Below are 12,999 nucleotides of genomic sequence, written 5' to 3'. Positions count from 1 at the left end.
AAAACTTAAAATAAACAATATCATAATAGTTGATGTTGATACAAAACATGTAAAACTTACAATTGTTTATGATTTTATGGTAAAAGAAGACTAATGATATAACAATTTAATATTAATAGAATAACATGCACATTGTTTTGATTTTAAAAGCTAATGACATATTTTTTTCAATTATAGAATAAATTCTTAAGCTACAGTGTTATACCATGACATATATGTATGGTTTGTTTCAGTAGGCTCCAACTAATCTGGAATCTGCATTGCCTCTACCATCATTCACATCCTCCTATAATTATTCACCTTCATCGTCTTCGACACTGGTTTACACCGACATTCCCTCAACATGTCAAATTACCAAAAATGATATGATTTTCCAATTATAAAATACGAAATTTCAGTTAGATTCATTAATGGTAATTCAAAACTTACTTTCATGGACGATTAGAGAATTGTACTTTGTAAGTACAGTGCTAAAACTAGGTGGTTGTCTTTATGGTATGCCTAATTATAATATTATACTTTCAAAGTACAATCCAGAAAAATAGAAATATACGTTTGGTTTGTGTGTGTCTATTGATTCACAAGTTTTAATAGAATACAAAGAGATGCTACTCAATTTAACAAAAAAAAAAAAAAAAAAAAAATTGAATGCGTATTTCTATTTTTTTTTTTGGAAAGAGATGCGTATTTCTATTTCTTGCAATTGAAAGCAACATTTTAACACGAATAAACTGCATGATAATGCAAAAAAAAAAAAATTATAATGCCTACGTGTCTCTATCTTGTAAAATTTCAAAGTTAAAGATTGTTTTTCCTTGGTGTTTCTGGGATTGTGACCAATCGTAACCAATTCAACCATGTTGTCACGTGGAAGAATATAAGTTTGTCGGCAATTAATAAATGTAATTCCACTCCTATCAAGAGCTCTATCAAATGCATGTTGATGATGATGATAGATATCGTACCTTCTAGATCTTCATTGACCTGAAACACGCGGCATTATTCCAGCCTTCTTATTCATCTCCCATAATAAAACAACAATTAAATTAGTTTATACAGAGATGGAATACACAAATAAGTTTTATATATTAGTCTTTTCCCTATGTGTCTGATTTTCAGTCTGAAAGAATCTTATCTAAAAGAAGAAGTAATATGTACTTATTTAAAGGAAATATATAGAAACAAAAATCCTCAACTTGAAACAGCATGTAGTTTAACGACCTATATTGATACTTGAAGAAGTTAAGAATGGATCTCCAGAAGTGCTTGTAGGAGTAGCTGATGCATGGTATCCAAGAACCACGCATATTCACTGAAATATTGGGAATAGGAGCCTCAAAGTTAAGAACTTGAATCGCTTGTCTTATAGATGGCCTCAGACTTCGATCAGGGAGCACACACCATAATCCAACCATCATCAAGCACTTACCTTGTTCTTCATCAAAATCTCCATTCAACCTCTCATCAACTCCCGAAAGAATCTCCCCTTTTCCATGCAAACACCAAACCCAATCCACCAATCCCATTTCAGAATCCCCATCAATACAATCCCTAGCTTTCCTTCCACAACAGATTTCCATTGCAACCACCCCAAAACTATAAACATCCGATTCCTTGCTAGCTTTACCGGTTCTTACATACTCAGGCGCCATGTATCCTAAAGTTCCTGCTAAATTACCAGTTGTCTGTGGACCTAACTCATGGTCCATAAGTCGTGCTAACCCGAAATCTCCAAGCTTCACATTAAATCCCGAATCTAGCATCACATTGCTTGATTTGATATCACGATGTATCACGCATTAATTGTTCCCATTCCTCATGAAGATAAAACAAGGCAGAAGCCAAACCTAATGATATCTTGTACCTCACACTCCAAGAAAGGGGATCCATTTTCCCAAAAAGATGAGTGTCAAGACTACCATTTGGCATAAACTCATAAACTAGTAGAAACTGATTATCATCATGGCACCAACATATGAGTTGCACCAAGTTTCTATGCCTTAGACTGCTTATGACCTTCACTTCTGTTATATATTCCTTCTTTCCCTGTTTAGATCCACTTGAAATCTTTTTAACTGCAACTACTTTTCTTTCACGGCTGAGGTATCCCCTGTAAACACAACCAAATCCTCCTTCACCCAACTTGAGATCATCAGCGAAGTTATTAGTAGCCAAAGCAAGATCTCTGTAAGAAAATCTTTTGGGCCCTGCTCCTCTTTCAAGATCATCATTGATTGAAGACAAGTTGATTGTCTCTAATGTTTCATCTGAAGGACTCATGTGATTCCTCAAATAGATAATACTATATGCTATTATGCCTCCTGCTAGTAGAACACCTAATGGCACTGCTAACCCGACACCCAGCTTCACCTTTTGTGATGTCGTTTTATTGTCATCTTTTATATCCAAGCTTGAGTTGAACTCCCAGTACTGAAGGGTATGTCTCTCCATATACTGACCAGTGGAAGCTGTGATGCCGATAGTGACCCATGAAGGAAGAACCTCTTTGAGATCAATTTGATAAGAAAGATTTGAGTTCCCTTGAAAACTGGGGTTCCTTTCATAGGTCCAAAACACACTTAGATTCTTAGTAGTGGAATTATAAGAAACCCAAGCATTCGCAGTAGCTTTATTGTGCAAACTAGCATTCCAAGGAGCGTATGCAACCGAAGAAAGTGAATTCCTGTTGATTCCTACGTGTTCCATAGGAGGATCCCAGTCCTGGTTGGAGTAGGAGTCAAACTCTACAGAAACAACTGGGCCTTGAGATGGATTGTCGCTAGTTGTTGAGTTAAAGAGGCCTAGAAAACCAGCAGCTGAGTTAAGAGGAGTTGTGAAACCGACTGGAGCAAGAAAGAAAGCAAGGCCATGGCCATAGGGGACAAACTTTTGGGTGTCGATTACAAAAGAGAAATGAGTAACAAAATCTGAAAGCTTTCCTGAATTTGAATCCCATAAGGGAACTCTCTGTTTATAAAGGACTTGGCCAACACGACAACAGTAGACGACACTGTTGAATTCCACAGCTCCAAAAGAAGGCACTGCATCGCCTATATAGACCACTTGTTTTGCATCGGAATCAAAACGAGCTACTTGGAAATAAACCGAGTTAGATATGGGGAAAATCAAGATAAGAAAATAGATACAAGATGTAATATCAGCATACATCGTTCCACATGAGCAAAAGGAAGCCATGATTATGCAGATCTGCGTCGGAAAGTCTCAACATGAAATTAGCATATGTTAATTGTTAAGACGTAATTTTGGAATTTAAATTCTGATTTTATAAGATCTATATCTGAAGCTAACCAACATGATTACATGAAATTTTTTAACCAAAGACAGCCGGAGTATTACGCTTGCTTTGCATATTTTCCTTTTATGGGTCCTACGAATAAAGATATATAAATATGTCATAGTGAGTTTTTTAAATTGTCAAAAGCCATGCGGTGGACTAATAGAAATAAAGATCGATGATTTTTAAACAATATAATCTAGCTGAACTGTAACAAATTATGCTGGTTATCATGTAATCCTACCGAATCATCAGCAAATACATCGGAAGAGTTCATGAAGACAACTTTGACAAGCAATATATATATTAGGATGAAATGCATCAAGGCAGGGCCGGGTCCACTAGGTAGAAAATTCAATGCCTCACCCAGAATGAGTAGTAATTAATGTTCCAAACGTAACATTTTGACAAAACAAAAACAATCTCATGTTTGACACACTAAAATAAATGATGTGATAAATCACAAAACGTGCTTAGTTGCCAGTCATGTCGAAGAACACATTAATATATATATATATATATATATATATATATATATATATATATATATATATATATATATATATATATATATATATATTATAAAATATTAATATTTCCATTTTACTAAGCCTATGAGGTGCTCATCACACCTCTCACAATCTCACTTTTGGTCTTCTTTCACCTAAGTTCTTCATCTCATGTCACTCCCCATATTCATCTCTTCACCTCCCTTTTATCTAGGAAATTACCACATCTCACTTATTTATTAATTTTTTTAAAATGAAACTAAATACAAGATTAATTTAAAATAAATGTACGATTAACTTACATATTAAAAATAAAATTAATAAACACAAGATTAATAAAAATTAAGTTTTTTTATTAATCCTAACTAAAAATTAAATTACATAATAATATAATAAAAGAAATTATCATTCCGAATCCACGTCGACAATACTTAGTTGAGTTTTGTAAGGGGTCGTTTGATACTTGTTGACTGAGTTAGAGCTCACCGTGTTAGAAACTGACTGGGTTAGAAATTCTGAATGAGTTAACTTCTGAAGAGGACGGCGGCGAAGGAAGTTTCCAACAAGGCTGAAGATGATAGATAGAAGCGAGAGAGAGGATGAGTGATGTCCGTTCAAGGAGTAGGAGAAGATCAAGTTGGGAGAAGACTGGTGGTTGAAGGAAGGAAACGTTGCTTGGATCGATTAAAGGAGATGGAGAGTTGCATCCAGGGCAAGGGCAAAAGACATCAATTTTTCAGTCAGCCTCTTTTTTTCAGCGGACCGAGTAAGAGCCCTATGGACTAACTGTGGACCGAGTAAGGAGATGGAGAGCATGTATCAAACACACCGACTGGATCGGGTCAGTTAAAATGTCTGACCGGACCACCACAAGGAAAAAGGCCATTACCGGCGACAAAAGTCGCCGGTAAAAGTCCCAAATGTCGCCGGTAATGATAATAGCGGCGACGCATCGCCGGTAATGAGTCGCCGGTACTGACTCGTCGCTATTGATCAATTTGTCGCCGCTAAAGATAATAGTCGCCGCTATTACTATGTCGCCGCTACTGACAATTGTCGCCGCTAATAATGTTGTCGCCGGTAATGAACTATGTCGCCGCTAATAGTGTCGCCGGCAAAAGTGTCGCCGGTAATGATAACTGTCGTCGGTAAAAGTGTCGCCGGTAATTTGTTTTTCAATTTTTTTTTTAAATAACGATTTTCGTTGCCGGTGATAATATCGCAGGTAAAAGTGTTGCCGGTGATAATATCGCAGGTAAAAGTATCGCCGGTAATAACAATATTCGATTAAATATCAAAACCAATAGTGTCGACGCTAATTACAAAACAAACATCCTATTAAATATCAAACATAATAGTGTCAAACAAACATCCTATTACAAACAAACATCCAATATACAATTAAATATCAAAAGTCATACTATCCGAGTAGCAAAACAACAAAATTTTTACATTCTACTAAGTAGCAAAACGAGACAACATATGCAAATAAAACCCATTCTTTACATACCCTCATCGTTGTTCCCATCGTTTCCTTGATTGTTTTGGGATTGAAAAAACGAATAAAGCTCATCCCTACATGCCGGGTCGGCGAGCATTGCACGAAGATTTTCCAACTACATAATTAATAACAATATATATAAAATTATAAGTTAGATCGTCAAACATAAACAAAGTACATTGCTATATTTTCCAACTACATAATTAATAACATAAACTATCAAAATACATTGTTATTTTTAAAGTAAGATAGAAAACCAAAGTACATTGCTATATTTTGCACTTGGGACAAAAACTAAATTACCAAACTTTTTAGCAAATAACCACCACAAAACCAAAACTACCAAATCAACATGCATTTTACGATGCTAAAGTAGATTGCTATTTTACCTGTGATGGTGGTTGTGATGGTTGCGAAGGCTGTGGAATCGTCGGGAGACCAGAAGGTTTGCGGCCAATGCCTCTAATGTGGCCACGTCGCTCTCCTAATACTTTCTCGAACGTAGCTCTTTCTTGAGTTGGCGTAAACTCACTTTCACCTTGAGTTTGTTCTAGCAGCTCTTCAACTAACCGATTCTGTAACTCCCAAAAGTGAGTAACAATTAAGTATAAATAAACATTTAAATATATGATAAAATTATAATTAAATACTTACATATTGTTGTTCCGATTCAGCAGTAACAAATACACCATTCTTATCGGTGTGAGCTTTGCGAAATGTTTCCACTCTCTTAAGGTTCTGTTTAAGTTTAAAAATTAGATTATATTTTAAATAAATAATTACATGTATCGTACGGTACCTTCTTATAGCAAGTACTGCTATACGAGCTCGAACCCCCACGATTCACAATTGTTTGCTTTTCACGGATTTTTTTGTTCCTTTCTGAAGCAATTTTGTGTTCGTCAGTTTGAAAATACTCAACTGTCTTCTCCCAGTTATCAACAAGCATACCATCCGGAGGATTTGCCAATGCTCTCGGGATATCTTCATACCCTCCGACCATGTTGAAATATTCTTTTGCGTCGGCTTTACGCTCTCGAAAACCTCTTAACAAGGCTGCTTGAAAACTCTCTGTCAATAAAGTAGCTTGTGCATCCTGGTACATTTGATTGAGATCAAACTTTGTCTACAATTAAAAAAAAAAGTTAACCAAGTAAGAAACAATTATAGTTAAACCTATAAAATATATTTAAATAAATAATTACCACTAAATGTTGTAATACAATTTCCTTTATTTCAGGGGAAACTCTTTTCCAACTCCATTTGTCGAAAGGGACCATCTGCCACATTGTTTTCCCAACTTCTCGGGAAAACATGTCTCCCGCCTCTCCTACGGGATTAAATGTGATATCTCTATCAAATTGCATGGCTATTGGTTTCCCCTGGTTCTGCAAGATTGCTTTTTCAAGCTTTATATTTTTTGCTTTTCCTCGAGCTTTCCTTCGGGCACGTCCCTCAACTACAAATGTAATTAAAAATTATTAGAAACGACATTTAATTTATGATAATTGAACAAAAATAGTAAATAAAAATTCATTATAAGACTTACCGTCCTGCTCGTGCTGGCCAGGACCTCTACCACCTGGGAAAGGTGGGTCCTCAGCTCCGTCTCCCCCATGTCCACGACCCATGACAGCAGCCATGGTAAACATAAACAACAGCCACACTCTCATCATTTCCTGAAAAATTATAAGATATACAAATACAATTTTTATTATAGATACACATTACATAGGAATAAACATTTAGATAGGAATAAACATTTCCATTTAAACTAGAAATCCAAATACAGTTCATATTATAAACACATATTACAAATACATATTACATAAGAACTATTCTAATCAGAATCTTTCTCATATCCTTCAGTGTCTTCTTCGGTATCATAGTCAGAATCGGTGTCATCGTAATCAGTATCGCAATCAGAAACATCATTGACTCTACCAGTTGGCGGAGGAACTTCAGATGCACTTTCTACATCAACAATGACTCTAGGAATGTTTTGAAAGTACATGCTGAAATCGATAAAAAGTGGAGCATCGGATGAAGAGATATTTTGAAGTACATCGACATCGTCTACATTTTCGTGTGAGACATTGTCAACATTTTGAACAAGGTCATCGTTCGATGGTAGATCCCAAATACTTCGATGATTAACATGCTCGACAACACACCGATGGTTATTGTTTGGCTCTCTGATGTAGAACACTTGTTTGGCTTGTGACGCATATATGAGTTGATCATCTTTGTATGCTTCGCGTCGTGTGTCGATACTGGTGAAACTATCACTAGAAATAACTCCTATTCGAGTATCAAACCACTTGCAACGAAATACTACAGTTGAATAATCATGTGTATACCTCAACTCTATAATCTCTTCTAACTGACCATAATACTTCTCGCCTTTCTCACCCACCGCTAAAACCCCAGAGTTTTGTGTTGTACGTTGTGTGTCACGACTAAGTACCATAAACCTAACACCATTGACTATGCATGCGGTGTAAGAATAGGCATTCATTTGCGGGCCCATTGCAAGAACCGACAACTCTTCGTGGAATTCTGGAGATTTTTCTATTTTCATTTGATGAACCTAACAATTATAAATTAATATGTATTATGTATTCGTTAGATCAATGAAAAAAATTTGTTTATTAATTTATATTACCTTTTCACGAAACCAATTACGAAATTCTCTCTTTTCATCACTTTGGGGATGCTCAGATTTGAATTTCCTATGTTGATGACCAAAAGATATAGATTTTAAAAAGATAAAATATAAAATTAAGAATGAAAGTTAGAGATAAGATTAATTACTTGATAAAATATAGATTTTTGTGTTTTTTTTTCCAATTATAAGTTAACTATATAACTTATTGGTTAATTAATTTGGAGTTAGCTTGGGTAAAAACTAGAAGCTAAGTTTTTAAACAATTTTATATTTTTTTTGTGTTTTTTTTCAATTTATAAAAATAATGTATTTTTTTTTTCAATTAAAATGTATATAAGTTTTTAAAGATTTTTATAATTTTTTTTGTGTTTTTTTTTTTTTTCCAATTATAAGTTAACTATATAACTTATTGGTTAATTAATTTGGAGTTAGCTTGGGTAAAAACTAGAAGCTTTCTAGTTTTTGTATATAAGTTTTTAAACAATTTTATAGTTTTTTTTTGTGTTTTTTTTTTACAATTTATAAAAATAATGTATTTTTTTTTTCAATTATAGCATCCTACTTATAAGAAAACGACATACTTTTACATACGTATTATGTTGTTGTGTTGTTTTTTTTACCGTCGAGATTAAAATATATATAAGTTTTTAAAGAATTTTATAATTATTTTTGTGTTTTTTTTCCAATTATAAGTTAACTATATAACTTATTGGTTAATTAATTTGGAGTTAGCTTGGGTAAAAACTAGAAGCTTTCTAGTTTTTGTATATAAGTTTTTAAACAATTTTATAGTTTTTTTTTGTGTTTTTTTTTTACAATTTATAAAAATAATGTATTTTTTTTTTATTTCAATTATAGCATCCTACTTATACCAAAACCACATAGTTTTACATAATACATAAGAAGGTGAAATTCACATACTTTTACATACATATACCACATATACATCAAATACAAATACACACAAAATAACATCCTATTTAAACCAAATACACATAATTTCACATATATACATAATAACATCCTATTTATACCAAATACAAAAGTTTCACAATCATATATCACATTTACAACAAACATACATACATTCACATACACACAATAACATTCTACTTATAACAAATACATATAACTTCTACTAATATACCACATATACATCAAACACACATACATTGGAATATATATACCAAATTCACATATATTCAAACAAATACAAAATATACAATCCAATTTTCACATATGACAATTATCACATAATTTCACATATAAATACAACTTGAAGCTATACAACTAATTGCAATTAAATAACCACAAACAAAAAATTGAATAACTTGCTTCTAATCCAAAACAATACCACCAAAAACAAACATTTGAACAATTTATTATCATTCAATCACTACATAAAGCTACAAATCAAAATTCATACAAAATAAAAAAGAAATCATAAAAAAAACATACCTTTCTTCAACAAATGAAATTGATCCCAAAGCTTTAACCACTTGCTTGGAACAATGCTTCTAACCCAAAACAACACCACCAAATAGAGAACATGAGCAATTTATTATCATTCATACAACACAAAAATGAAATCATCAAAATAAAACTTACCTTTTTCAAGAAATGGAGGTAGAAATTGATCCCAAAGCTTTAACCACACCTAGGGACACTTGCTTGGAACAATGAGGGAAGAAATTTGCTTGAAAGAAGCTGATTGAAGAAGAAATCGGAAAAATGGTGAAGGAACTCGAAGCAAACAGAAAGGGAAATGAAGAAGGACTGTAATCTGCGTGCGTTTTTTTTTTTTAGCTGGGTCAATCAATAGCGGCGACGCGAGGATCAATACCGGCGACTATTATTAATAGCGGCGACAAACTGGAGGGAAGGGTACCGCGTCATTTTTAGCAGACAATTAGCGGCGACTTTTTTAGAGTTTTAGCGGCGACATGCGTGTCGCCGGTATTAGGTTAGACCGGATAAGGCACCCCACCCGTTGGATTGGATATCGCATCGAACGGTTGAGATGCAATGTAGGGGGAAAGTGCGGATTCGGGTGTCAACCCTTTAGCGGCGACACTATTAGCGGCGACTATTGGCTTTACCGGCGACTTTAGCTAAAGTCGCCGGTAAAGCCAATAGTCGCCGCTAATAGTGTCGCCGCTAAAGGGTATATTTCTTGTAGTGGACCGTGTCAGACAGAAATCAAACAGCCCCTAAATGTGTTTCACCAAATTAGCATGTATCTCCGTATCAAAACGGTTGGCTTGACCCAAACGAGTTAAGTAGTTGACTTTGTTAAACTCTATGGTTCCAACAGAATGCATGGCGTCGCCTGAATAGAGTATATTTGTTGCATCAATATCAAAACGATTGATCTCGAAATATACTGATTCAGATAAAGGTAACAAAAATAAGAAAAACAGATAAGAAACTAATTGAAGTCCTGGAGATGATGAACTAAAGAAAGAGGTAGCCATGGTTAAGCAAAAAACTTAACACAGAGTCTATGTGTCAATGGCACCTGAATGTGTTTTAATAGATACGATGAAGGATGCTTATTATATACGGAGTAATATGGATGCCAATGTATATCCCTACAAACCTTGATCTACAAGTTTCACCTAATGCCTTAATTTTATATAAAGATTCATAGGTTCGTGAAGATAGAGTGTGAATTAACTAAGCAATGAACAACTAAGCGCTTAATTAAAGTCAACATAGGAGGTAATTTATGTTAATGAATAATATCGATGATTATACAGAAAAGATTACGATAATGCGATCATGTCTTTTTCTTGATTAATTTTCAAAGTTGAAGACTCTTTTTCCTAGGTTTTTCTGGGATTGTGACCAATTCACCCATGCTGTCATGTAAAAGAGTATAAGGTTACCTGCAATTAATAAATCTAATTCTGCTCCTATCAAGAGCTCCATCAAATGCATGATGATGTTAGACCTCGTACCTTCTTCTAGATCTTCATTGACCTGAAACAGGCCGCATTATTCCAGCCTTCTTATTCATCTCCCATGATAAACAAGTAACATGAGTTGGAGGAGATAAATAATTACTTTAAACAGAGATAAAATATGCAAATAAGTTTTATATATTAGTTGTTTTCCCTATGTGTTTAATTTTCAGTCTGAAAGATGAAGTAATACATATTTAGTTTAGATGAAATATATAGAAACGAAAATCCTCAACTTGAAACAATATGGATACTTGAAGAAGTTAAGAATGGATCTTCAGAAGTGCTTGCTTGGTATCCAATACTCCACCCCACACCTGTTCAAGAACCAACCTTAGTGGTTGTCGTTTTTGCAGGTGATCTATTGTTTACTTTGAAGGAGACCTTCTTCTCCAGATTCCATGGTGTGAACCTCATTCCCAACACCCTTCATTTGTTGTGCTCTCTTATATTTTGACAACAAAATTAACGAGTGTGTTAATGAGGGATTGATTCAATGTTGGTCCAACTAGACGATAGTTCATCCCCCAATTCCAAACCCCAAAAGCCCAAATCATCATCACTACTAAAAACCATTCTTCTAAATCAATTGCCTCCATCTAAATCTAAATCGCTCCATTTACCCACTTGGTTTTCAAAAACCTCTAAAAAGATCGTCATAATACAAAATCATCACAATTGTCATCCTGATCTAGCTGTTGAAAACTTTAAAAATCCCCCTGATTGGAATCTTAAAGGTACCATCTTCTTTTCCCTATTTGTATTGTTGCAATTGTGTTCACTAGTGATGGTTGAGAGAGTTGGCACTACTAGAAACTTGAGTTTCAGCTATGGATTTTGCTACGGATTTGTTCTCTAGCAAAATTTAGACTTATAGTTAGGGAATTACGACGGATCTACCATGTTTTTGATATGTTTTTGATAGTTATTTTATTTATTTAACATGTGGAATATTAGTGAGGCTTTACCAAGGGATCAGCTATGGATCTCGCAAGTATTTATCGATGCACCACTATCCCTCGCTAATCAGTCGAAAAATGAAGGGCCTTAGCTAGGGTTCAACGACGGATAAAAAATTGCGCCAGCCGGTACGCATTTAGCGAGAGAACATCGACGGAAACTATATTGTGGGTACACGCGTTTTGTTTTTTCTATCGCCAATCTCTAGCTGAAATTGGCATAACCCAGTTCCATCTTCACGAAATGCATTGAAAATTCTGGTACGCGTTTCCTCTGGACTCTGGACATGAATTTTGAACAGATGATGGCATAGAAGTTCCTTCAATCTATTAACCCACTTCCATCTCATAATCTCTGTTTGAACAGATGACGATGACGGCACTACTCACCCGATTCCGGCAACCTCCGCATTTTTAAGCTGAAAGTATTCTTCCTTAGCTTTCGGATTCAAGTAAATCTCATCCCTATTAGGTTAGTTTTAGTTCAATTGCACAATATACTTTGTTAGGGTTTAATTTCTCATTTTTTCTTTTTCAATCGATGTCCCTCTTATCTCTCAACATTATATACATGAATAACCTTGAAAGTTAGAATTAGAACTTGATTTAGGGCTTGATTCATCATAGTTTGTCATCCAATTTATGAGAATTTAAGGATTCAGGAACACCAGTAGCCAAAACCTTTAGGTTTTCCCCAATTCTCTTTCATATTTAGGAGGTGGTCTCTCTGATAAGTCATATTCCCTTTTGAGGTCTTGAAGTTGATGTGGTCTCTCTGATAAGTGCTATTCCCTTATGAGGTCTTGAAGTTGATGTGGTCTTGAATCATGATGCTGATTTCTACTGCCAGTTGCTGCTTCACTTGGAGCCATGTTAAGGCCAGTGGTACTTGTCACAGGAGCAACAACAGCATATACAGATTTTGAAGCCAACACTCTCATCTTCATGCATCTATCTCTCATCAAACCATGTTTCATCTTATGCCCTTGCATCCACACATTTTCACAGATCCTCTCAAGGGCACAGAATCATAATCTTCTTCTTCTACTTCATAGAAAATTACCAAAATACCCCCCGAAAGACTTACACCATCCATTGAGAGAC

General features: G+C 34.7%; 1 long non-coding RNA gene and 1 pseudogene across 1 annotated transcript; both read right to left on the bottom strand.

Annotated features, from left to right (window-relative positions):
- Nucleotides 1–979: 979 nt before the first annotated feature.
- Nucleotides 980–3,333, bottom strand: LOC145031940 (L-type lectin-domain containing receptor kinase IX.1 pseudogene; annotated as a pseudogene).
- Nucleotides 3,334–5,705: 2,372 nt separating this feature from the next.
- Nucleotides 5,706–9,755, bottom strand: LOC145031942 (uncharacterized). The gene is made up of 3 exons (XR_013677053.1): nt 9,582–9,755; nt 9,432–9,490; nt 5,706–5,880 (listed from the first exon to the last, which is right to left on the bottom strand). It is a non-coding gene; the product is annotated as an uncharacterized LOC145031942 (long non-coding RNA).
- Nucleotides 9,756–12,999: the final 3,244 nt, after the last annotated feature.

This window comes from Lactuca saligna, chromosome 2 (genome assembly GCF_052625555.1).
Source record: "Lactuca saligna cultivar CGN05327 chromosome 2, ASM5262555v1, whole genome shotgun sequence".
Taxonomy (NCBI): domain Eukaryota; kingdom Viridiplantae; phylum Streptophyta; class Magnoliopsida; order Asterales; family Asteraceae; genus Lactuca; species Lactuca saligna.
Note: the sequence above shows the minus strand (reverse complement) of the source record. Positions and strands in the feature narration are given on the sequence as shown.